The sequence below is a fragment of the Mauremys reevesii genome, linkage group 8 (genome assembly GCF_016161935.1).
Source record: "Mauremys reevesii isolate NIE-2019 linkage group 8, ASM1616193v1, whole genome shotgun sequence".
Taxonomy (NCBI): Eukaryota; Metazoa; Chordata; order Testudines; family Geoemydidae; genus Mauremys; species Mauremys reevesii.
The window spans coordinates 106,445,163-106,471,831 of record NC_052630.1 but is presented as its reverse complement, the minus strand read 5'-3'; the positions used below and the strand labels follow the sequence as shown (position 1 = coordinate 106,471,831).

Below are 26,669 nucleotides of genomic sequence, written 5' to 3'. Positions count from 1 at the left end.
GCGCAGAGCTGGAGGCTACCTGGCCCCTTGCCGTACCAGTATCAGGACAGTCCAGACACAGGGCACTGGGGGCACAGAGGAGAATGGAGCCAGCACAAAGCCATGTAGCACTTTACAATTAATAAAGCCAATGTCAGGGAGGCTCGAGGTGGGTGTGGGGGCCTTGCTCGCATGGAATGATGGGCCCACCCAGGGCCCAACGCTGCTCAGCATGAGCCCACGGGACTTTATGTTAATAAATGCAGGTGGCTGTGGATGGACTGTATATACATATATTACATTTCAGTGCAGAGAGTAGGAGTCAGAGGAGATGAAAAGCTAGAAAAACATAACAGTAATAATAAGAGACTGATAGTATTCAGCCCCCCCCCCCGAAAAAAAGGACCTAGAAACCTGCGTCTGTATCCTTGTCTCCATTTTAGGGTGGGGGGGGAACTGAGACACGGCAGCTCAGGCCAACGTGTGCAAAAGTGTCGCCCAATTTGGGGCTCCTCCATGTTTGGGTGCCTAATTTAAGTGCTCAGGCCTGATTGCCCAGAACTCCAGCTGCAATCAGTGGGATCGGCAGGTGTTCAGCGCTACCAAAAACTGGCCCCAACTGTCTTGAGTTGGGTATCCAAAAATGGAGGCATCCAAAATGAGAGGGGACCCCTCTTGCTGATTTGGAGCTAAATGATGCGGAATAGCACTCAGACCCCTTGCTTAGGCACCTGGCCGCTCCTGTTCTCCTTGGGGCCTGACGTCACTGTCCCAGAACCTCCTGCGTTTGTGGCTCCTCTAAAGTCATGTGGCGCATGCATGATGAGCTGGTTTGGGAGCTAGCCCTGCTCTCGCTAGTGAGTGTATCTCCTTAGCTGAGTGCGCTGAGCCGGATTTGGCCTTTGCTGTCTCAAAGAACCTGTCACCAGACATTCTCCAGGGCAGATCGTTGTTTAGAGGCTGCCCAGTCCATTGCACATGGTGCTGGAGCAGGAATTGGCGGGGGGGTTCTGTTTCTGGCTCACTGTCTGGCAAGTGCGATCTTCAGAGGAATTTCGGAACACCAGTCCCGGTGACTTTCAATGCACTTCTGCAAATCGCATCCAGCACCTCCCTGTGCCTCAGTCTCCCTGCATGTGAAAGGGAGACAATAACCACTTGGGATGAAAGGGCATTATCCTCTGTTCAAAATCAAGGCGATTGCTCCTTACCCAGAGCTCATTTCAGCAAGGAGGCCGAACCGCCTGTGGAACTGGGGGCAGAGTGGGGGGAGCAAACAGGCCTCGGAAAGCAGCCAGGTCATTTTTTCAAGGTGGGGGAAGGCAGCTGAAAGGAAATATAAATTGTGAGGAGAGTGAGAAGTAGGGAGGGCTGGGGAACGTGGTGGAGGGAATGTAAGAATGGCAAAGCATGTCGTTCCAGTGGCGTGCAAGGCGATTTGCTTGAGCTCATTAAATGCTGCAATAAAATATTAATAGTTATTGTCCCTCTATTTTTTGTAATTATCCTTGTGGAGAAGGATCGGCTGCAAGTCACTAATATATTCCCAGCAGCGGGTTGCTTTTTAATACAGCGCCGGCAGGAGGGGGGGCAGGGGGAGGGATAAAAGTGGCTCTGTGTGGCCAGAAAACAGTTGCATGATCAGGGTGATTAAGGGAACGCTGCTGTTTGGGGAGTGGGAGAGGCACAAGGAGTGGAGAGGGAGGGTGCATGCAGGTGAGGGGGATGTGGACTAGGCCAGGAGCCAACGTGAGCCTGACCCAACGGCTAGTGATGGGAAATTGACTTGAGACATCGGAAAGCTGGCAAAGGTAGGAGATGGTGTGAGTTGAGCCCAGTAGAAAAGGGGGTAATTAGTGGGGGAGGGCTCGGGGAAAGAACAGGTGTGATCCAGTCCCCCCCCAAACCTGGGGGAAGTTCCTACTCCAATTTGCCAGCATCACAATGTTCAGATCCGGAATTTGGTCTTAACCAACATTCCCTAGGAAGTCTGTTGATTTCCAGGTAGGTGTCTTATCCGTGGATCTTGTTTCAGTGTAGAACGGGAATCCTTCCCAATAAGCTGGCCCTGCGTGGAGGCAGGCTGCCGTTAGGAATGGCTAGCAATGTACGGCCTACATAGAGGGGTGCTGAATTCCAGGGCCGCCAGCCACCAGATAGCACCCGCTAGATCAGGGGTAGGCAACCTGTGGCACGGGTGCCGAAGGCGGCCCCCGAGCTGATTTTCAGTGGCACTCACACTGCCCGGGTCCTGGTCACTGGTCTGGGGGGCTGTGCATTTTAATTTAATTTTAAATGAAGCTTCTTAAACGTTCTGAAAACCTTATTTACTTTGCATACATCAATAGTTTAGTTATATAGTATAGATTTAGAGAAAGAGACCTTCCGAAAACGTTAACATGTATGACTGGCACACGAAACCTTAAATCAGAGTGACTACATGAAGACTCGGCCCAGCACTTCGGAAAGGCTGCCGACCCCTGCGCTAGAGCTCGAGACATGCTGCCGAAGCATCGTGCAATCACAGCTCTGCAAAAGCCACCCCAGGCCCGGTCTGTCATACGCCCCCCTGGTATTGTCCTTTCATGCAGCTCCGCTGATGTCCCTCACTCTGAGCCATTGCTGGGGTCTCTGTGGAGACAGCCACATGCATTTTGTTTATAATCGGGAACAAGTTTAAACCCAGGGCTCTGGGTCCCTCTCCCCCGACAAGGGAAAGAGGTGGGGCAGGGGGCAGGGCCTTGAGATGAAGAGGCGGGGCAGGGGTGGGGCCTTGGGGAAAGAGGTGGGGCAGGGCGGGGCCTGGGGAAGGGGCGAGGCAGGGTGGGGCCTTGGGGAAAGAGGTGGGGCAGGGCGGGGCCTTGAGATGAAGAGGTGGGACAGGGGTGGGGTCTTGGGGGAAGAGGAGGGGCAGGGCGGGGCCTTGAGATGAAGAGGCGGGGCAGGGGCGGGGCCTTGAGATGAAGAGGTGGGGCAGGGGTGGGGCCTTGGGGGGAAGAGGTGGGGCAGGGGCGGGGCCTTGAGATGAAGAGGTGGGGCAGGGCGGGGCCTTGAGATGAAGAGGTGGGGCAGGCAGGGCAGAGACGGGGCCTTGGGGGAAGAGGCGGGGCAGGGGGCGGGGCCAGCAATTAGAAGGGTGGCAGCCCTAGGCTGACTGCCAGGGCCACGTGCCAGGTCTGCCAGGGCCAGGCAGCTTTCCCCAGTTTGGGGTGTCCTGAAGAACGGCCCCTGGCGCTCAGAGCACCGTCAGACTGCGCAGTCCGAGCACAAGAGCAGCTCAGGAGACCCCAGGGAAGGAGTCTCGCGGTTACGGCCTCTCTGCGAAAGCTCCCGGTCTGACTGACCGCGACCCGGTCTGTTGGGTAGCCGAGGAGGCCTCCGATGGAGGCACCGGCCCCGTAGCCAGCTCTGTGCAGAAGGCAAGAGCTCAGGCTCTAGCTGTGCCTCCTGCTCCACCCCCCGGACGGTGAAAGAGCCTCATTCGGACGGGGGGAGCAGACAGCAGCAGGAGGAAACAGGCCCGTGGCGGGAGAGGAGGCCATCTTAGAGCTGTTAGTGCGAAATCACCCCGGGCAGGGGGCCAGCACACGGTCTGGGCCACTTATGTCCCACTTAAACCTTATCGGTGCAGCTACATGCCGGCTCTCTTCACCTCTAGGGGTGAGACCCACCCCCGTCCCCCCGCTCACGGTTCTGCTTCTCGGTAAGGGGAGGCGGCGTGGAGAGCTGGCGCCCAGCTCAGGTCCCATCAGCCGGCCAGCAGAAGAGAAACGGTGGTGACAAGTAGCTAAGCGAGGCGGAATTAGGGGGAATGATAATAAATGTAGATGGTCAGGCGGGGGAATGAAATGATCCATCTTTTGCATGTTAGGCAGGAGGCGTCCGCAGGCTCCCTCGTCCCCGCTCCCATTCAATCAGGGCCTGTCAGACCTCCGGCAGCCCAGCATTTTTGTGAAGAATCTTTCAGCTAAAAATTGTTGTCATTCCTATTTCCTTGTTATCAGTCGGCGGCCCCTCGCCGGCGCCCGGAGATTACCGCCAAATCACCGGGCGAGCATCCATTCCTGAGGAACCTTATCCATTACGCCGAGCTCTCCGGGTCCCTCCCGCCTCACCTCCCCCATTCATCATCTTTAACGCTGACAGCCCAGCGCAGGCCTTTCAAATTTATCTCGCCGTGTCCCGGGCAGGCTCTATCCGTCAAACTGCGTGAGAGGGAGCAAACGGAGCAGGGCTCCTCTCCTCTGTCGGTCGGGAAGGGAGAGGGGGGGAATCCTGCCCGTGTGAGGGACTCGGTAAAAGATTGGTCCGAGATACACAATTAATCATGGCTCGCATCAATTTGGTTGATTTACTCCCCAGAGGGAGAAGGGGCGTAAACACGGTGTGTGCAGAGGCAGTGTGGAAACATAATGTGTCTGTCTATAGGAAAAACATTAACACATCATCCCCGTTGTGGCTGATTGATGGGGCAACAGGAGAGGGACAGCCCCATGCTGGCTGGTGACAGAGAGCCCAGAGCCTGCCAGAGAGACAGACCCAATGGAGATGGACCCCAGGGGCCACTGGTTAGGGCACATGGAGACGGGCAAACTCACCCTGCCTTGCTCATCTCCCCTGGTACCATTTACCTGCAGTGCACTCGCGCCGCCTGCTTGCCAAATGTCAACCCACGAGCCCTCCATTCTGCTCAGCCTGCTCCTTCGGCGGCCACGGTCTAGCCCCCATGTCAGTCGGCTGTGACCTGGGTTGGATGGGAGCACTCCAAGGAAGGTGCTGAGGTGGCAGGAAGGGATGGTTCAACGGGGGGCGCTTTTCAGTCCTGCTGTCGGAGTGAGGCTCGGGGACCCTGGGCTGCTAGAGGTGTCGTTAAAAATGACACCAAACCCCAAGGGCATCCCCACTTTTGCTTATTCAAAATCCCGAGGCGCTTTTGATGTTAATCCTGAACAAATTCCACTCCCGGTAATTCCATTCTGCTTCCTTGAATTCCCCTTACAGTTTCTTTTGGATAAATATATCCCCCCACCATCGTACAGTGTTGCTGTTGGCTGTTAAACAGTTGCTGCTCTCCATCCTAGAGGTGGGTGCATTTCAGTGAGAGGTGATGAGATCCAACCGCAGAGGGTATGTTTGTAAAGGGCCTTGGAAGGCTTGAGGATGGGAGTTGCTATAGAATTGAAAGATAACTCTTGTGATTAGATGATAGGCACCGGATTGTGGTATCCCTTGATGGCTCTGGCAGAAAGAGGAGGTGGATTTTATGGAGAAAGTTACTGCTGTATTTACAGTCCAGACAGCCTCGTAACCAGCAGCAGGGTGGGAAGGAAATGCAGAGAAGAGTGTGTGATGATTTAATCATAGCGGGTCCTTCTCTAGCATCTTCCATCTGAGGATCTCCTCCTACTCCACAAACATTAACCAAGTCAGGCTGCCAGCCCTCGGTGATGTAGCTCAATCATATCACCCCCATTTTACAGAGGGGGGAACTGAGGCACAGCACGGGTATGTGACTTACTCAAGATCACACAAGGAGTCAGGTGCCAAGGCGAGAATAGAATCCAGAAGTCCTGGGTCCCAGATCCTGTTTCCTCCCTTGATGAGGCTTTCAGCGATATATATTTTTGACTTAAGTAGATCCTAGGCCTTGTGTGGGGTGATGTTCAGTCTGTGAACCTTATAAAGAGGTGATGGTGTAATGAGGCCTTGGGCAAGTCACAGCCCGTCGCCATGCCCCACTTTCCCCATCTTTACCAATGGCGATAACGACCCAGGGGACTATGAGGGTTCATTGTCATTTATATCATTCATATGGTGCCATAGGGATTGCAATCAGAAATACGCAAGAGTGACATCTAGATACTGCGGTGTGACCGGTTAGGTGAGAATCTGAATTACTAGTGTAAATTACACACTTGGTGTGTGTTAAAGGGAGAAGAAACAGCCTATAGAAGCGCTAAATTCTATCTGCCACCGCTCTGTAGGTTCCTGCATCTCTCTGTCGCTGGAGTATTTGCACCCCTTACGAAATGTACGTTATATGCAGAAGGACTAGTACTCCTAGGAATAATGATGGGAATAAATCTTTCTGTGCTGCATGGATCCCTCCAGCACCCAGGCCCACCCAGAACAGCGGAACAGCTATCCCCAAAGTGCCCATGGACATACGCTGCGTCGGACACAGCCAAGTCTGCTTCCAATTTGCCCTGTAGCAGCCGCTGCGAGGATTTATGTCTCCACACCTTCCTGCGTGCTGCCTCTCCCCTTCACCCATCTGTCCCACTTGGGTTTTATGAAAGGTGATTACAAGTAGCTCTCACTGCAGTGGTCACTTGAAATGACTGCAGGGTCATAATCCACGCTGGCATCTCCACTCTCCTGGCAATCGCTTGGGGTTTTGTTAATAAAACTTTTTTGGGGGAAAAAACCAGTAAGGCAAATGTGCACAGCCTGCCCCAAGACAGAGAGATCAGAGGTACTCGCCTAGGAAACTGACAATGACATTAACTCCTTGGCAGAGCTGATGCTGTCACTTTGGTGGACGACTGTCTGTCACTACAGGTGTCACTAAAGATCAAGAAGGATCCGCTTGCCACGGTCCACGCAGCTGTGATTCTGCACAATGCTCCACGACATTCACTGTTCCCCATGGGGATCACGTCCCTGGAGGACGCATGATCAAGTAGCTAGATCAGGGATCGGCAGCCTTTCCGAAGTGCTGGGCCGAGTCTTCATTTAGTCACTCTGATTTAAGGTTTCGCGTGCCAGTCATACATTGTAACGTTTTTAGAAGGTCTCTTTCTATAAGTCTATAATATAGAACTAAACTATTGTTGTATGTAAAGTAAATAAGGTTTTTAAAATGTATAAAAAGCTTCATTTAAAATTAAATTAAAATGCAGAGCCCCCCGGACCAGTGGCCAGGACCCGGGCAGTGTGAGTGCCACTGAAAATGAGCTTGCGTCTCGCCTTTGGCACCCGTGCCATAGGTTGCCTACCCCTGAGCTAGATCCTGGATCCCAGGATTCCTGGGTTCTGTGGCTAGCACTACTGCTGACTCTCTGTGTGGCCGTGAGCGAGTCAATTCCCTCTTGTAAGATGGGTATATTGATCTCAACCTGACTTTGCACGGGGCTTTTGGGGTTCAGAGGATAAGGTGCTCTAGGAAGGCAAATGGTTCTTCCATGCAGCACACATAGCTTCCCTTCCAGCTCCATGGGCGGCGTCACCAGCTAGTATTTGCATTTAGGCCTCACCTCACTTCATGGTTTGTCTCTAAAACAAAAACTGTCAAAAATAACGCTCTGGGATTGGCAGGTCCTGGGTCAGTGGGTCAATACAGACGTGGGTTCAACTCTTGCCTTGGTTCACAATTGGAAGGAGTTTGGCGAAGGTACGTTTACCCACCTCCCAAATCTGTTGTCGTGTTCACAAGGGTCTGACTCCTGAAGAAGGATTACATGTATGTCGATTGTTTATTGAGCGCTGACAGCTGTACGCATCTCAGGGAAGAAACAGTCCCTGTTAGTATGTACAATAGCTGGATACGGTGGCTTGGTTAATGGATGGCTACGGGGAAAGGATGTTGTGCCTGTCTGTAAGTGTCTGAGAGGTGAAGACACCACAGAGGCAGGGGAATTGTGCCCAGAGGGTATAATCAGGGGATTGGAATGGCTTTGAGCAAAGCAGTCTAGGCTGAGTGTCAGGCAAGGCCCCTACCCCAAGCTGCGGGACTGTGCGGGGACGGTGAAGTCGTGTTGCTTGGGAAGCTTTGGGTGGATGGAGCCCCAGGAAACATACAGAGAACTAGGCAAATTGTTCAACACATTTTTTAAAAAACAAAAAAAAGCCTTTTTTCAAAACCATTTTTGCAATTTTTTATTTGTTTTTTCTAAATTTTCCCATTTTTCAATTAATGGAAATTGGGGTGGGAGGGGCTGAAATGTTGTTGGTTTTGTCCCTCCCTTTCCCCTTTTTTCAGTGGCAAAAGGAGAAAAGATGGAGAAAGGGGGGAACTGGAAATGGGGTACAAAGGAATGACAGGAAGGGGAAACAACAAAAAAAATTTTGAAAATTGTTACAAATCCAAACATTTTCAGTGAAATTGCAATGTTTACTTTTCAAACCCCGGAGAACTGAAGTTGTTTGAAAACCTTCAAAATTGCCAGCGTTGTTCACCATGGCTAACAAGGAGCAACCATGCCCTACAACCCCAGGGGAGGGACTAGGTCTGATCTCCTAGATCATTCCCCTCTGGGATACACGGCATGCCAGGCAGCAGAACAAAAGGGAGGAGGATTCTTTGTGACTTCCAGACTGTAGCTGGTTGGTCACACACACCCCTACAATGGCCCACCCCCCCGTATACCCACAACAGTCCGCTCCCTCCGACAACAGTCCTCCCTACACACCTACACACAGAGCAGCCCTCCTCTTTCCTTCCACAGCCCTGCCCCTCACAAATAACAGTCCTCGCACACCCACGCAGAACTTCAAGGGAGGGGAACGTATTGTACCAGTCCCGCCCCACACATGCTCTGCTTCTCCATACAGAACCCTGACATACAGACCATGCTCATTGTCAGATACACACATCTACTCTGCTCACACACACTCTCCCACACAGTTTATCACACTCCCGCGAGCCTAACACATACAATTCTCAACCTGTGGCCATGCTCATCTGCGCTCCCGAGCGGTTGGTTCTGCTTTCTCAAAGATTCTGGGTTACAGATCTCTGCCTGTCTGCCACCTAATCCTTAGCTTCAGACCCTTCCAGCTTCCCATTCAGGCTGATTCATGGATCCATAGATCCCAAAGCCAGCAGGGACCATTGTGCTCATCTAGTCTGACCCCCTGTATAACACAGGCCAGAATAATTCCTAGCGCAGAGCTTTTAGAAAAACAGTGATGGCGAATCCATCAGGACCCTTGGTAAATTGTTCCAGTGGTTAATTACTCTCACCAATAAAACCTTTCAAAGCCTGTCCACAAGCAAAACCCTCCCCTCTGTGAAGGCCTGATCCCGTTCCCACTGACATCAGTGGCAAAACTCTCCATGATTTCTGTGGGGCAGGATCAGGTCCTTAGACCTCCAGTCTCCAGTTTTCTTTTCTCTTGAATAAATGTATCTATATATATATTCCCCTCGGCATTATTCCAGTCTGGAAAGGCTTTTTTGTTTTCTTTTATCTTGTGGAAAGGATCCATAATTTTGTAGTGGCCGTTAAAATATATATACATAAGCCATTTTTTACAGCCCATTTTTATCACCTTTTTATTACCTTGGGTCAAAAGCTTTACTGAGTTGCATTCAGGGAATTATGCAAACTAAGAGAAAATACCATAGGAAAACTATAGATTTTCTCATTAAACTCTGCTTGGACATGTAGTTATTGTAGTAAAACTCTAGTAACTATTACAGGGCCGAATATAAAATTATGGCTTGACTCCTCCACCTGATTGGCCTTGCCTTGGGTTTAAATTAACCCTTTCTCTCCCTTGCCTGCCTGAGATAAAGGCCTCTGCTGGAGGTGCCGACCTGGGCTGTTTGACATCTCTCTGGAGGGAGGCCTGCGACAGGATTGATTGGAATCCTGTCTCCTCAGTCGTGTGAACCATTCCGAAGCAGCAGCAACCTATCTGTGGGTGATGTGTGGTCGACTCCCCCGGGCTGAGGTGGGTTGGTCAGAGTGGGGTATCTCGGGAGAGACAGCTACAAATGGGCTACTATAAAATGAAGCCCCAGGATGGGCAAGCCAGTAGGCTGCTCTTCGATTTTGTTTATCTATATATTTGCTAGGTTTATAGTCCACCCTCCCCGCCCTGGGAGTTGGGGAGGGTTTAGTCTCAGTCATCATGACAATGTCCCCTCCACTGTCCTCTTTTCATCTGAGGTTCTCGAAGGCCTTTACAAGTACAGCAGATCAACCCTGCACTGCGGAAGCTCAGTCTGATTAACCCCATTTTACAGCTGGGAAAACCGAGGCACTGAGCAGAGCAATGACTTGCCCAAGGTCATTCAACGAATCAGTGGCAGAGGCAGGAATAAAACCCTGCTGGTCTAGCTCTTTTAACTTAGGGTTTTCTGTAGCACCCATCTCTTCAGTATCTTAAAACTCCAGTCCTGCAAACCCATAATTATGTATTAACTTTCAGCATGCGAGTATCCCCTTGAAATCCAGGTCGGTAAAGTTAAGCAAGTGTGTAAGAGTTTGCAGGACCAGGGCCTTAGCATTTAACCTTGAATGGCCTTCCTGTTTGTTGCATACACCTCTGGGTTCACACCGTGCAACGGAGGTTTAATTCTCTCTTTGCAGTTGTGCTGCTCTGCACAGAGTGTCCTTCAGAGTGTACGTAAGAAGCAGGGGGGATAGTCAGTGATTTAATTACCTTGGGCCAGATTTTACTCTTAGCAGCACTGGTGTAAATCTGGACTCAGACCATCCAACTCAATGGTGTTGCTCCACCTTTAATAAATCCACCCATATTCTAGAGCAAATTTCTAATCCCCCGCAGTTACACTGTGATAATCTGCAGAGTTTTCCTACAGGCAGCTTTCTGTCACAGGAACTGTGAGCAGAGTTTTAACAGAACTTGTCCAGGCCAGCGGGGATGTGGAAATATTTCCTTCTGATTGTCTGATTAACATTTTAAAGCCATGTTGATAATAACCTGGGGTAGCATGACAGTTCAGCAACTTCATTCCAGGGAAACACTTAATCATATTTATTATGTAAACACAGCTTGCCTTGCCCCCATTAAATTATTAACAGCACCATTAACATATTTACATATAAATCTTATAGCAACTGATGGAAATGGCTGAAAGAACCTCCCGCTAGCTCCCTTTTTTATAATGGATTCTCTCTTGCAAATACCCATTTATTAAAGGGACGAAATATTAATTTTTTGTTAAATGTTCATGTCAAAATGTCACCTTTTAAATTTTGCAAATTGCCATTTATGCAAAACCTACTGACGTATTTTTTCTAGCTTTACAAAAAATTGCTCTTTTAAAAAAATATTGGTTCAATAGGAGCAATGAATGGGAATGGGAATAATATTTGACAAGTCAGTTTATACGTCGTTATTACTAATGAAGATGCTAACCTGAAAAATAAAAATATTCAGGGTTTGTCTCTTTGCCTTCCCCACGCAGGAGCTGCCTACTGTGGCCCCGATCCTGTGACTAATTGTGCTGATGCTTCAACGTAAACACACGAGTAGTAAGGGTCCTGTTCATGTGCTTAAAGTGAAGCATGTGCATAAATGTCTGCAGAATTGGAGCCCACGGTGGAAATGTGAACGGTTTGAATGTTTTGCAATAATAATGACTTTGCGACTTTAATTGCCCAGATGGTTTTATTGCATACTGCAGCAGTGCAGCAGTGCCCAGTCAGAACTGGGGACCCAGGGTGCTATGCGAACACGTAAGACGACACGGCCCATGTCCTGGTGAATTTACAATCTAAATGGACAAGACAGACAAAGAATGGGGCAACATCCAAGCAGAGGGATCGGGGTGATGGGTGGCAAACGTCCTGTTACTACATGGCGTAAAATGTATTCATTGATCTATTTCACGGGAGGAAGGGTGAGGTGATTGAGGACTGTTGTGGGGGGTAGCTTAACAGCAGCACGAGGTTGGAAGACAACAAAATAATAGGGCCTAGGAAGGCAAAGATTTCAGGTGGCAAAGATACAGGTGCATGGAGGGCAGAGGCATTAAAGTTGGGTCGCTCAGCTCTTATTCTGTCTGTCTTTTCCCATCCAGACCAGACCTGTCCCCTAGCTAATAACAATGACTAGGGGCCATTGAATATCTTTCATTCCGCAGGATCTCCAGGCGATTTAATCAGTGTTGCCAACTTTCGCAATTTTATCCCGAGTCTCACAATATCTGGTATTTTTCTTAAAGCCCCAGACCCTGGAGTCCTGAGATTAGGTGAGAATCTCATCTCCCATCTAGCCTCGGGGGAGGAACGTTTGGAAACCTGCCCTGAGTGCACCCCAATGGCTTGGAAACCAGAAGGCAAAGAAAAAGCTTCCAACGTGTATATATAATTTATCAAACCATCTCATGCCAATATTATGATCTTTTAATACTTGGGGCTGGCTTTTCCGTAGATGTATTATAATATCTTATCTTATATTTATGGACTATAAACCTATACAGAGCTCATTCACACACCCATTGCGGCAAATGCAGTCATGTCGGGGTGCCAGCTGGTGGTCACGCCAAACCAGTGACACTACGCATGATCTTGGGCCAGTCTCTGAGCTGGAGTTCCGCTTTCTGTACAGTTGGGATAATGGTTCTTACTGTCCTTTGCAAGGCACTTTGAGATCTGCGCATGAACGGTCCTATCTACGAGCTAGGCATTATTATAATGGAAATGTTATCATGCGGGGGCGGGGGGGGGGGGGATAAGGGGAAGGCAAAGAAGTGTGGATTTTTTCTTACAATTAAACAAACACAATCCCATAACCCATTGTCCTCAACCCCTAACGTGCGCTGCTACAATTGTCTCTTAAAAACTGTGTCTGAGTTTTCCAGCAATTTCTCATGAAACAGGCACTTTCAGAAAAATCATAAGAAAGCAATCGTTTCAAATTGGTCATTTGGGACTCAAATTACTAATCTAATACATTTTTTATTGAGGGTTGCTGAAAGGTTCTATAAAACACAGTCTATGAAGCTGCCCAAACTTGCCAGCTTTTGATTTTGACAAATCGAACCCAACAATCAGTTCAGGTTTAGGGCCCTGGAAGCCGCCACCGAGATAGAAACAGTTATATTTCTACATCAATAGAGCCGGTCTCATCAGATGTTTAATGTCTATGGGGGTGATTTTTCTGAGGGGGGGCTGTGTTAGGATTTTGTTTAGTTTTGGAGGGGGAGGGCAGGTGGTTGAGAGAAGGAGGTGCAGGGGGTATGAACGAGAAACAAGTATCTCCCCTCCCCACCTCCCGGCTGCTACGCAGGTACAACGCGTGGCTTGGAATACCCAGCTGTGTCATGCCACTATCCCTGGCAGCGGTACAGAGTGACTTGGGTAACTCTGGAGGGAGATGGTTTGATCAAGAGAGCAGAGTACTGGAGGGCAGGACTCCTGAGTTCTATTCCCAGCTGACTTGTGGCCTTGAGGACATTAGTATTTGTCTGACAAGAGCAGACAGAAGCCCCAGTTGTGATCCAAGCCCCTTTGTGCTGGGGCACTGTGCACACACATAGTGAGAGCTGGCTCCTGCCTCAAAGAGTTTCCAGTCCACAAAGACAAGACGAAAAAAAGAGTGGCAGAAAAGAAGGATTATGCGCCCCATCTACAGGTAGGGAACCAGAGCACAAAGAGCTTAACAGACGTGCCCAAGATCACACCGGGGGGCTTTGGTGGAGCCAGTAATTTAACCCGGCTCTCCTGAGTCCAGGCCAGAGCCATCATGCCCCTCCCGGTGCCTCAGTTTCCCCGTCTGTAAAATGGAGACAGTATCGACCTGCCTGCCCAGGGATGCTGTCAGGTGTGATTCCTGATTGCAAAGCACATTGGGCTCCCCGCATGTAAAGAGCTAATCAAGTGCAAAGTCAGTATTATTTTGGCTCATTGCTGCCTTGAGGTAGAACAAACTCTGATCGGCGTTAAAAAATAAAATAAAACGCAGGTTGAGGGGGAGGGAGTAATAGACAGCAAAGAAAATCTAATTGAGACAGCAAAATGCCAGCTCAGTCCGCCAAGACCCAAACCAAAATTGTTTTTCCCCTTCTGCATCAGAGGAAGATTTATCCTTTGCAAGATCCCCTCGTTGGTAACAACATAGAAATGCGGCGGGGGGGGAGGGGGATTTTTGGTAGCACCTTCTGTTCTGGGCCAGCCAGCAAGAGAAGTAGAGGGGGAAGGAGAGGAAGGAACAAGTTCTTTGCCTGGGAGAAGAGAGCACACACGCTGGGAAGGCCACTCCCAGCAACTGGGGGCTGCTGCGGTCCCACCTGACCCGGTTGTCGTTGACACGTTGTACCGCTGCCTTATGAGTCATTCTTCTCCCCCAGATCCGTCGAGGGGGTACCAGTGGCTATTAATCATGGTCTTTCTTTCCATCTGCAGAGCGGGTGACTAACGTGTGTCTCAGCCAGGGAGCTCTGGTGCTCACAAACCCTGCGGTTTAGCTGTGGTGTTGGCAGGAGGCTGGCTGGGTGTATGTGTGCGAGGAACAGCTCTGTCTGTGCGCCTGCCTCCCCACCTATCCTCACTGGATCTGATAAGAGCAGCTCAACTTCATGTCATTCACCCTACTGGCCACATGTTCAAGGGCTCAGCACACGCGACTGGGGCCAGTTCCCAAAATGCTCAGCTCCCATTGTTACATCCAGGGCATGAGCAGAGCGTGGTGGAATTTCACCCTCGGAGGGTAACAGAGTGAATCAGTTTGACCTTGTCCTTCTCCCAAACCACTGATTTCTACCCACTCCCTTGCTCCACATTCAGCTCATTCCCCCTTGCCCCCCTCAGGTCTGCAGGAAGGGAGGTTTCAGTTAATTCGTACAGAAAAGAAATAAGCCGAGAAATGTGTCTTTTGACGGTGCAGCGTTGTGTATTTTCCTCAGTGTTAGCACCACTCTGTGCTGACGCATTCCCCTGTGATGCCTCCAGAGGGGCCTGTTACTGTTTAGGGAGTTCGTGTGGCGTTTTCTGCTGCCATTACAGGTTTACTATGGGTATAATACACAACGTGTAGTCAAAAAGGAGAGGAAGAGTTGCCTTCCAAACTATTCAGAGACCGCCAAGGGCGGGCATGTAAAATGTATTCCACTAGTCTGCCCCAGTGGTTCTCGACCTTTTCCATACCTGCATCCCCTTCAGACCTAGCCAGGATCTAGCCGGGAGCCCTCTCCAGGGTGCGAATGCACGGTCCGCATTGCCTGCAACGCATAGCCGGGGGGAGTTTCACTCTGGGGACAGGATCCTGCAAACACATACACAGGCAACCCTATGCACAGCTGTAGTCGCACTGAGGAGCAGCATGGGGTTGCGTTACCGGCCATACATCTCAGGCTACTTTTGAAGAGCTCCCAGCAGTGGGGCTCCCACTCTCAGAGAGGCCGTGCAGCTGCCTAATAGGATTCACCGTTGGGAAACGTTCCCCAGTATTCACCCAACCTTTTGCTTTTCTTTAGTTTAGCAAACTATAAAGCTCTCTGCTCCAAGCTCTCTGCCCCAGAGCCCCCGTACAACCCCTGAGCCGCGTTAGCAAGTCGTAGTCAGCAGCCTTGTCTCCTCCTCCTCGTTATTCTCTGTGCTGCTCAGGGCCCCACGGTGCTAGACACCACACAAACACCGACCAAAGACCTGTTTAACCTCCCGCTCAGGGAGCTCCGCGCAGACAGACGTTACAGGGTTGGGACCGAAGCCATCACGCAGCCAGCTCGATTTAGCTCTTTTCACCCTCCATTCCCAGGATCATTTTGTTTGTGTTTCTTTGACCCCCCTCCAGTCTGTCGCTCGCTCGCTTTGGGGGATGAATGCAGTCGAGGGGTCTTTACTTTTATGATTAGCACTGAATAACTCCCCCCCGCCCCCGTGTTTTTAGCCCCCTTTTGTGGGTACCATGGAGCCTCGCCACCACGTCGATCTTCCCGGGACAGCGTCTGAGTAGTTATTTGTTTTAGCCAAAGAAGCAAAGTCCCCCTGAGAGAGCACGATGCGTGCGAAGCGGGGGCAGCCGTGATGGGGTGTCTCCAGACAGGAACACTCACCACGCTTGGATGCCGAGAAGCACGAAAGTGCCAAGTGCTGGACTGGCTCACACTGGGCGTCACTTCATTGGGGCCAATGGAGTTTTTCCAGCTTTACCCCGAGTTGGGAATTTGCCCTGAGGTTTCCGTGCCATTGTAAACCTGCAGGAGCCTTAGGACGCAAAGCCAGGCTGTGGATTGTGTTAGGAAAGAGAACTGGCTTCACACTTGGGGCAGAGAGAGAGGAAAATAGCCCCAGTCCTGTTCTCTTCCTCCTGCGCGCCAAGGCCACCCTCACTGCTGCCCCTGTGACCTAGCAGCAGGGGACGGACAGGCAGGTCAGGGATGTGGAATGTGAGCTGCTGCAGGGAATGAGAACCTAACCGAACTTGCGCACCCTTCTCCAAGCATCTCCACAAGTCCTTCCAACAGGGACGGTGCATTTCTCCATCCCCTCCATTGTGCACTGGGCCGAGCTCCCTTGAGCCAGGCGGGCCCCGAACACATCCGGTGAGAGCAGCCTTCTGTGCCAAAAAGCCTGGTCGGAAATGCACAGGACGGGGCTGTGTGTTAGGGGATGGCATCCAAAGGGAGCAAAACTCACCAGCTAGCTGGACACCAGGGCACGTCCTTCGTGTGCATCGCAGCTCAGAGGATTGGCAGGATCGGGGCTCTGAAACTCTCCCCCATGGAGAGAGCCAGCAAAAGGCTGGTGCACCACCTACATCCGGCTGAGACACTCAGCACGGGAGGGGGAATGAACCCTCCCTGCAGAATAAGTCAAGAAGAACCGATCTAAAACCCACACAGTGTCACAAGCGAGCCGCTCCTCTATTAGCAGCTAAAACAATATTTCCCATCCTCAGAGTTAAATGAGCGGATAGCTCGATCATGGAATGAGAACAGGGCCACTGCGTGCCTTGGTTATTGGGAATCTATGCGGGAATCACAAGCAGGCATTGCCTGTTTTCTCAGCGTTGGGCCGCCTTGCAGTGTTATTCAACAACCTATTTGCAAATGACATCTATTTCCAAAGGCCTTTCCCCCCCCACCCTTTCCCCTCGTTAGAGCTGCCGCGGTAATAGGGCGATTACAGTGCAATAAGCCAAACGCAAGCCATTAGCGGGGATGCAGCCATTTTAGATCTAAAAAACCCCCATCAAAGTCATTTAAGTTTTCTTATTATGCACATTAAAGTTGTGCAGTGTGGTCTGATCAAAGATAGCAACACCCCTGTGCTGCCTATCTGCCCTTCCCCCCCTTCCACCTGATTTCTGGCCTCCCTCTCTCTGTATTCATTAGTGGTCACAGCTGTGCAGTCGGCCAATTACTTGGGAATAATAAGTACATTTTGCAGTAAATTAAATATTAATTAGCCCTTGGCAGGTTGTTTTTTTCCTTACTCCCCCCCCCACACTAGAAAACAATGGAAGGCTCTGATGGGAGTGCGGCTGTGGGTTGCGAGAAGGACTTGCCCCTTGGCCGCAGTCGATTCTCTGCCCTGTGGCCATCGTTTGTTGCTGGCCCTGGTCATTTCTGTCCTTACCGGGAATGGGGTCACTTGGGCCCAGGGGACTGAGAGTCACAAGACCTGGGTTCTATTTACAGCTCTGCCGCTGACCTACTGTGTCCCTCCCCCACTCTGTGCCTCAGTTTCCCCACTCGCTCTTTGTTTGTGGAGATGGTAAGTTCTCTGGGGCAGGGACTCTTGCTATGGGTCTGTGCAGTGCCCAGCAGGGTGGGGCCCTGACCTTGGCTGGGGTCTCTAGGCACTACTGCTGAAACCTAAACATGGGCCGTGCTGGGTATTCACCTGACACTGTTTGGTGTTTCTGTTCCATGCCATGAGCCTCCCAAAGTCACCTATCTGGCCATTGGAGGCCCCGGCGGGCAGACTGGCGCTGGAGGGAGGCATGCCAGGGAGCAGACGCGACCCCTCCAGGGCGGTGCGTGCGTCCAGGCCCCAGCAGCCTGGGCTGCACTGGTCAGGAAGGTGTATGTAGCCAGTGCCATCCCTGCACGAGTGGAGCCAGGGGCCCTGCCCCCAGCCTGCCTGGCCGCACCGACGCTCTCGGAGCAGAGACACTAAATCCGGGTGGTCTCCAGTCAGGAAGGGATGGGGAAGGGGCCTCAGTTGCCGTGGGGCAGCCATAACTTGCCCCTGAACCCAAAGCAGGTGAAAGTTGCCCGAACACGGGCCAGGTGCACCAATCTGGAACCAGCCTGGGCCAGTGTCTGATTCCGGGTGGAAACCAGGCCAGCTTGATGGAGTTTCACTTATCATGGACCCCAAACAGGTCATGGGGCCTGAGCCCTGCAAACAGGGTTTTGTGCACAAGGATCCCAAGCCTGGGACCCTACCAGCCGCTGTGGTCTTTGCGCCCTGACATGGGCATTGTCAGAGCTCGACCCTGTCTCCTACCAGGAAGCAGAGGCTGGGCTTGGGAAACAACAACGTCAATGCACTATTAAAAGCTAAGGGCTGGAGTCCTCGTGTGTACGTGGCACAACCCCGGTGTGGTGGGCAGAAGTGACCATGGCGAACCGAGCTGAAAGACCAGTGTGGATTCTCAGGTGAGAGCAGCACTTCAAGCCCTTCCACTGGGCGTGACAGTGTAGATACAGAACCTAGAAGCTATCAGTAGAGAGAACGAACTCATCCGATGTAATGGAAAGGGGTTGGACAATGAAGCAGAGAAGATCAGCGCGCCTGACTCTGCTCCCTTTTAAGTAAATGGAGATTTTGCCTTTCATTCTAAGCCACCCCTCCTGTCAGGGTTGTATCCGAGCACCTCACCACAGTCTTCAGTGCACACAACACTCCTGTGATCTGGGGCAGTACTGTTAAACCCCCCTGCCCCCCGGAGATGGGGCACATAGAGAGAGTCTGTGGTGCATGAGGGAACTGAACCTGTCTCCAGAGTTGCTAACCAATACACCATCCTCCCTCTCTTCCTATGTGAGCATCCCAGAGTGCCCTGTTTGATCTGTGACTTATGTCTTTGTTAAGAGTTTCTGGTGAGGATATAAGCCACAAAGGCAACGTGTGAGTAGTTTGTCCCTGTCAGCAGAATCCCAAGGTAAAACTCCACTTGTCCAGCAATCCGCTTTATATTCGACTAACTGACCACTGGGCTGATGTGAACTGTCCCACGCACTGGGTTTCCCCTTGGTGTGCTGAATCCAATTCAGTATTTTTGTTTTAAATGCAGTTTGACAATAAACAGGTTGGGCTTGTTTTATTTATAGTTTATACTTAGGGACCAATAAAAGCACAGCTGGCTAATGTGAGATTTAAATTTTGCATCTAACTCTTGGCATCACACGATCTTTTGTACCGTCAATTATTTATTTGTGTTCCATCTTGTACAAACTTCCCATGCTGGGAATGAGTAACTGCAGGGGCTCTTTGAAGGCCTTTTGCTGTCGAACAGTAACTGGGATTCTCTTTAAACATGTGGACCTGCTTTTTCAAGCCATGGCCTCTCCTTGTAAACACGCTGTTGTGTTGCGTGTGAGTTTCCCATGCAAAGCTAACGTTTGCACATGCACTTGGCATTTGTGCTCACAGCTCCTATTTGCTCATGTAGAGTCTGTCGTTTGTGCTTGCATATGAGTGTGAGCAGCAATTCCACATGCAAAACCTAGAGGCAGAGTTGAGGTCATTTTAAAAAGGTGGATTTTGACCTGGCAATAAGCTTGTAAGTGTCATCACTCATCCAATTAGGCATCAGAAACTTGCCATGTGATCTACCTAGCCAATCAAAACACCTCCAATTTTGAATAGCAGATACTTGGTCTGCCTTCTGCTAAGATTTCAGGTGCTCGTTAAATCGTGTTTTAAAAATGTTTGTCACAGACACCCCCTGAAATGATTATGTGACCTCCAGGATGTTAAAGAAATAAACCCAACCCATTTCAGTGACAGTAATCAGGCATCTCAGCCCATTAGCATCCTCCTGGAGACTGACTCTGGTGTGCATTTGTCAGATGCATTTAGGGGTCAGCCTGGAGGTACAACTAACGCAAAACTGCTGCTTAGCTGCATTACCTGGGTTCTCAACCTGGCGGTCAGAACCTCCCGCTCTTCCCTTCCTGCTAAATGGCAGGGACCAGAGGGGTTCTGAGGCTGCCGCAGTGGGGGATGGATTGAGAACCACGCCTGCCATACGCCGGTTATGATCGTGAACTCCATGGGGCAGGGACCTGGGTTTGGAGAGCATCTGCTGCTGCTTGGCTACTAACACAATGCAAAGAATGAGCAGGGAAGCTGGCTGTGTCAGTGCTAAGCCATGGAAGTCCACAGGATATTGGCCATCACCTGGTTGTGTGTCATGCCCAGATCCGCACAGGGAGCAGCCGCCCTTTTGTCTCTTGGAGCCGTCGGTCCTTTGTTTTTCAGGCCCAACAACTGGGGTCTTTTTCTATTTTTAAATCTCAGTGGATATTTTTGTATCCAAGTAAAAATAGTTGGACAAGTTCTAGGAAGAATATGACATTGAGAAAAAAAATTCTTTCTTTCTCTCTCTCTCTCTTTCTCCCCTTCCAGCTGATCTAAAGGCTCTCTAAATTCACAGTAGCTCTTCCTCAAGGTGAAATGAAGGCGCTGGGTTGTGTTTGGTGCCGCGGTGGGGGGGTTGGGGAGGGGACAGCAGGGAGGGTGCAGCGGAACAATGCAGCCTGATCTAGTGATTAAACAAAGGGATTCAGCCAACATGTGTAAAATTAAGTGATCAAGAGTTGATTACAGAGTGCATTGATTGTGTACTGATGGATTAAACAGAGTCGTGCTTGGGATGCGATTTTCCGAGCCAGCGAAAGAGAGTGCAGGCAATTGACGTGCTGGCCAGAAGGACCTGCTTCTCCCAAGCCCTGGCTTTTATACATTCTCCGGATAAATCTGCAGAGAGGCCCATGGAATTATAATCGATTATCCATTTCTCAAAGTCACTTAAGGGCCCTGAGCTACAAGCTAAAGTGCCGGTGCTGCGAAGAGGCATTGGGTATGCGCCGGCATGTGCGGGTGCTGGCGCGGGGGGAGAACGTGGCATTGACCCTGCCTGCTGCAAGCTGATGAATCTATTTTCTTGTAGGAAACAGTTTTGACAGTTCAATATCTGTGTTTTTGATATGTGCCCCCCTCCCCCCACGCGCCGGAAGGGAGGAGGGCGCAGAGCAGGAAAGTGGGGAGGAGGGGAGGGGAGGCAGGAAAAGACTCTGCCCCGTCACCCTTTCAAATGATAGGCATAACAACCGAACAGGCTGCCCTCCAAGGCAAGGACATGGGCGCTGCCAGCCTGCCTGCACGGATGCGTTGTGGGAGAGGGATGGGGTTGTGGTGATAGGTGCTGGCACCTTGGCAGCACTTGCACGGTTCCAGGCTGAACGCAGGCACAGGGAAGGAGAGCGGGTGCTAATCACCCCTTCCCGAAGGGGGGGCAGGACTTTTCCTGGGCCCTCATTTGAAAATCAAAGGAAGAACGGAGAGTCCCCATTTGCAGGCTGTTTCTGTCTCCGCGGGTACGCTCGATTCCTTTAGTGGGTAGTGGAGATACCAGGCCTTGGCTACGCGGACCTCAGTAGCACAACAGCTGGGCACCTGATGATTCATTTAAAATCCGCCCCGTGGGCTCTAGAGAAGAGCTCCGATAGCGCCGCAGTGAGACCCCTGCTGGAAGTAACGAGATGGAGATGGAAAAATTCCCGTCTAGTCCCTCCCTGGAGCCGATGCAGGGTCGTTCCCCTACAGGACGTTTTGCTAGTGGCTGCATCCCGGGTAGTTTCTAAAATGGGGTTTCCTCCTTCTATCAAGCAACTGACATGGAGACCAGCACCCATCTAGGTGCTGGTTAATTTGCCTCAATTCCCTTAGCTCATGGACCGGTGTCACTGTTTCCGTGGCAAAGTGATACTGTGGCCCCTGGATGGTTTTGGCCTCACTGAGCCCCCTGCAAAATCTCATTAGCGCCGCTGGACAGATGGGGAGTCAGAGGGGACAGCCAATGTTTTCACAGGCTGGGTGTCTTGAGTCCCCTCGAGCCTGGTGTTCAAAGGTGCTGAGCACGGACTTCGGCTGGAATTGCAGGTGCTTGGCACCTCTTGCAGCCCCAGAGGTCTCATAGATTCATAGACTCATAGACTCTAAGGTCAGAAGGGACCATTATGATCATCTAGTCTGACCTCCTGCACAATGCAGGCCACAGAATCTCACCCACCCACTCCTGTAACAAACCCCTAACCTATGTCTGAGTTATTGAAGTCCTCAAATTGTGGTTTGAAGACCTCAAGCTGCAGAAAATCCTCCAGCAAGTGACCCGTGCCCCACGCTGCAGAGGAAGGCGAAAAACCTCCAGGGCCTCTGCCAATCTGCCCTGGAGGAAAATTCCTTCCCGACCCCCAAATATGGGACTCCCCAAAATGGAAGCACTCAAAGCTAGTGGGCACTTTGGAAAACGAGGGCCTACGTGAATTGCTCAAGGCCACAGAGTCAGCATCAGAGCAGGAGCTCCTGGATCCCAGATCTGGGCTTTCGCCAGGCCTCCCTGGATCAGCACACCCTGAATAATAAGGGGTGTGAGCCCCGGAGAACCCAACAGCTGTCCAGGATTGGAAGGAGTGGCCACAAACGCACTGTTGAGTTGTTCAGCCAGCTCTGAGAATGACAGTCTCACAAGCTACTGCCCAGAAAGGGACGGGATATCCATACTGAGGTAATGCGCGCCAGCCGAGGACCCAAGAGACAGTTATCCCGTGCATGGGGAAGTGCCAGCACCAGTCAGAAAATGGGTTCCCAGAAAGATGACAGCCCTGAACCAAGAGTCTGAGATCCTGTTTGCTCAGAGGCTCCATACATCTGTGACCTTAGCATTGCTCCCCACGCCTGCCTTCCTACTCTGCAAGGCACCTTCTTGTCCTTCATTCCAGCCTCTGAGAGTGCTTCCTGGCCAGGCGCGGTCTCCACATTACACTTCCACCTCCTGCCTCTAGCTCCTACTGCCATTGCCTTTATGGAACAGACGGAGGAATTTTGGACCATAACCATCTAACCTTGGCCCAAGAACAAGAGACAAAACACAGAAAATTAAACTGGATCCTCCCGCCTGGGCAGCGCAGCTGAGCAGACCCACCCAACCCCCAGCTGGTTCTGCAGGTGCCATTGTTCAATGGTGTGGCAGACGAAGTCGTGGAAGTAACCTTGGTGATGAGTGAAGGTTCTTCTGTGGCCTGTGGCTCTTCACGATCAAAAAACAAGCCGGCTGGTGATGGTTGCCTGGCTGACATCCCTGGAGACTAAAATTCCCCCCTTCACGTGATAGTTGCAGCTGCCTCTGCCTGCCTCTACCTACCCCAGCTGGAATGTGAAGGAGGACAGGTGGCATTAATCCTTAGCCTCATGGGGGGAACTGCCAGCAAGGACACCTGCCCCCTGGGAAGTGGCCTGAGCCCCAGCTCGCTTCACATGGGGCCATGAAAACGGCTTCCGACAGCAACAACTTTTAGTCACCGATGTTCTGGAGCCAGGCTGGAAACAGCAGCCCTAAAGGTAGAAGGATCCACATCCCATTCCTGACCCCCTGAGACACCCAGCATATGGGTGCTCAGCACCCCAGCTGTCGGCTTTAATTATTGCCCTGGACTCTCCTGTATTTTGCCCTGCTGAAGATCTCCAGCCTGAACTCGACAACCAACCCCTGACTCAGCGAGGCACTCCCCATGTGTCCTAGCCAGACGTGCTGCGGTCAAGCGGAATAGAATCAGAGGCCCCCTGTGAGCAGAATGCACCTGGCAAGCTGGGTTGCGGGAGGAATCCAACGTTTCTAACTTCACTGAGAAGCCAGTTCCCCCATTTCTCCTGGCAAGCCCATCTGGACATGAGATCCTAGCCCCACTGACATTCATAGCAGAGCTCCCACTGACTTCAGTGGAGCCAAGACTTTGCTCGGGGTGTGTAAATATTTTGGTGCTGAGGCAGCTAGTTAGAGAAGACGGGGGGGGGCTCCATTTTCCCTAGCGTCTGAGCTCTGCTCAGTGCAGAAGAGGGGAGAAGTCAGCTACAGGCAAGAGGCGCCTCCTCCAGTTTTATACCAGTGGAGAGTTCACCTGCCCACGGGGAGTTCACTGCCGGCCATTGACAGAACACGGCACCAAGGGTGCCACCCACACAACACAGTCTGGCCTCAGGGGTCTGGCAGGGGAAAAGCTGGACAAGCCAATAACCAGGGGAAACTAGGACAGACTCCAAGTTTCTTCTTAACATTTCTCTTTCTTGCCTGTAAATCTAGGGGACGCGTTGCTGATCCGCTCCGGTGCTAAGATGCTCCGTGTGCCAAGTATCAAAGCAGCACTGGTGAGATGGGGCGGCAGGCTGTCCCAGCGCCTGTGGACTTTTCCTCTCTTCTCCTTCCCATCCCTGCCACACTCTCCCTTTCCTCCTCTCTTTTCTTTCCAAGGCCTGCGTTCCTCTCATCGAGAATTCATTGTCTTGTCAGCCTCTAGTTAGCCGGCGTGCGTGCGAATCATAAATTACACCGCCCGGGCCTTTCTGCTCTGCTTCAGCACAGACAAAAAAATTGCACTCCATCACCGTGTCGCCCGGCTTTTAGTGGTATTGATCAACGTGGGCCCCCCCCTTTTCATTTTAACCGAGCCAGTTAAGTGCAGTATCTTATTTTGTGCTGGGACAAATGAAAAGAATATTAGCAAGGGCTGAAATATATCTCTTTTTTATCTCTCTGCTACTTTTTTATTGAATCTTTCTGAGTAGGTGGCTTTCCGCAGGATGACAGCCTCATGACAGGCTCCTCATTAGAGCTCAGACAGTAATTGTGATGCATTTCCCTGCACGGCCTTTTCACTTCCCCCCCCACACCCCCCTCCCCTCTCCCTTTTCCCTGATTTGTAAAGTGATTGGATGTACAGACTCACTCCGTTTCTTAAATTATTGCCCAGCGCAATCCATCTTCCTCTCTCCTGCGATGGGCAGCTGTGCTCTCTGCAGATTGAGCACAGGGGCTTTGGGTTCTCGTCCCCACCCGGGGGTTTCTTGCGCCTTCCTCTGCAGCATCTGGTACTGGCCACCTAGCTGGACCCGGGGTCTTATCCGCTTGGGCAGTTCCTGTGTTCCTCAGGTCACTCTACAGAAGTACCAAGCGTTATTATGATTTATAGTCGTCACATATAGTCACTTTGGACCAGTTCCTCCTCTGGTGCTAATTGGGTTTACCCCAGCTAAGTATCGGGGCCTTCCAGTTAAACGACCCCATTTATCCAGAGCAGCAGCTGCACTGGGAACCCACCTGTGAAGTACAGGAAGATGGAACCAAACTAGTGCAGTAATAAAATCAGTATTTTAGCAATCTTCTCCCCATTGGAGCCCTCCATAGCCCTCCTGTCTCAAGATGTTGTCTCGAGAAATCAGAGCTGTAGCTAGATGAGCTACAAAGGGAGGATGGGGTTATGGCTGCAGCACTGCACTGGGCCTCAGGAGACCTGGATTAAACGTTCAGCTCTGTGGGACTTTAGGCAAATCATTTAATTTCTCTGGGCCTCAATTCCCCCATCTGTCAAAGGGGGTGGGGCCGGGGAGGAGGCGGGGCAGGGGGGGTGGCCCGGGAGGAGGCGGGGCAGGGGTGGGGCCGGGGGGGGAGGCGGGGCAGGGGTGGGGCCGGGGGAGGAGGCAGGGCAGGGGGTGGGGCCGGGGGAGGAGGCGGGGCAGAGCAGAAAGTGGGCGGCCCTATGGGGCTCAGTCAGGTGGGTGATGCCTGTCTGCAGAGGCCCCCGGGGGACGTGCTGGTGTCCCCCCAATGGCCTCCTGCAGGGGAAGCGGGAGAAGGGGCGAGCACAGATGGTGGAGAAGTCAAGGTGTCTTCTGGGCAGCCTGGGCCTGTGGGTGAAGACTCAGCTCTCCCCCTCCGGGGATGGAAGCCGTCATGAGTGTCCCAGAGGAAATGCCGCTGCGCAGGGCTCAGCTCAGGCAGGACAAAGAACCGTGGGCCCGTCTCTGAGGGCCCTGCCCCGTGACAGCCCTGCCCTCCGGCCCCTGAGAGAGCTGTCGCCACAACAGCCTTCCCTCCGCCTATTCCCATGCCCTCCCTGCAGACTCAGTCAGCGATCGCCTGCAGCAGCCGGCCTCCCGGCCTCTCGGGCCGCGTTTCCTTTGCCTGCCCGGGTCTGAGAGGTGGCTTGGGGGTCGCAGAGCCCCGGGTTTTCAGATTCACTGCTCTGAAACTGACCCACAGCTGAGCGTCCTGATCCTGCGATGGGCTGAAGCCAGCGGATGCCGTGACCGTTCACCACCACCCAGAGTCGGGCCCTAGGGAGAGCCCTGGAAACCCCACGGAGGCAGTGCTCCGTCCCTAAAGCAGGACAGTAAATAGCCTGGTATGATCCACATCCACAGACAAGGATATGCTGATTAGAGAATAAATACGGAAGGCAAAGATCAACATTATTCATGTTCTGTCACTTTATTACCAAATAGTTTCTGCTTCCCCACGTCTTTCTGCCTGTTTGCAGATACTCTGCGCTGACACCTACACCGTATCCCTTTAATCGCTGTGTGCTTCTCCTCCGCCCATCAGCCCACCACAGCCCCCGCCCCACCACTTACTGTCACTGCCGAGCGGTTTGCCAGGGACGGCATTGCCCAGTTCACGGGGAGGAGAGCGAGCGTTTGGCTGCTTCGGAGCTAATATGGGGCTTGCTTTGAATGATTGTTTTGTGAGCTGGAAGGAAAGGAGGCCTGTCACGCAAGATACCTGCTATCAGGACACAAATAACAGCAGGCCCATCACAGACCAGAAGCGAATTGCTGCGGAAACGTGTGTAGGCGTGCGTGGGGGGTGTATCATCGGCGCTGGCAGCGGTGACAGCCCCAGGGAGGCTGTGTCAGCGTGACCCTTCCCACCCACCGGTTTCAGTGCAGCCCGACAGGCGCAGCCTAAACTCTTGGGCCTCAGGT

General features: G+C 51.7%; 1 protein-coding gene and 1 long non-coding RNA gene across 4 annotated transcripts in view; both read left to right on the top strand.

Moving 5' to 3' along the window:
- The window catches only part of RNF220 (ring finger protein 220), a 317,769-nt gene that overhangs the window by 165,794 nt on the left and 125,306 nt on the right, over window positions 1-26,669 (top strand). The window lies entirely within an intron of this gene.
- On the top strand, window positions 1,961-11,277 carry LOC120369864. The gene is made up of 3 exons (XR_005583472.1): window positions 1,961-1,983; window positions 9,494-9,657; window positions 11,141-11,277. It is a non-coding gene; the product is annotated as an uncharacterized LOC120369864 (long non-coding RNA).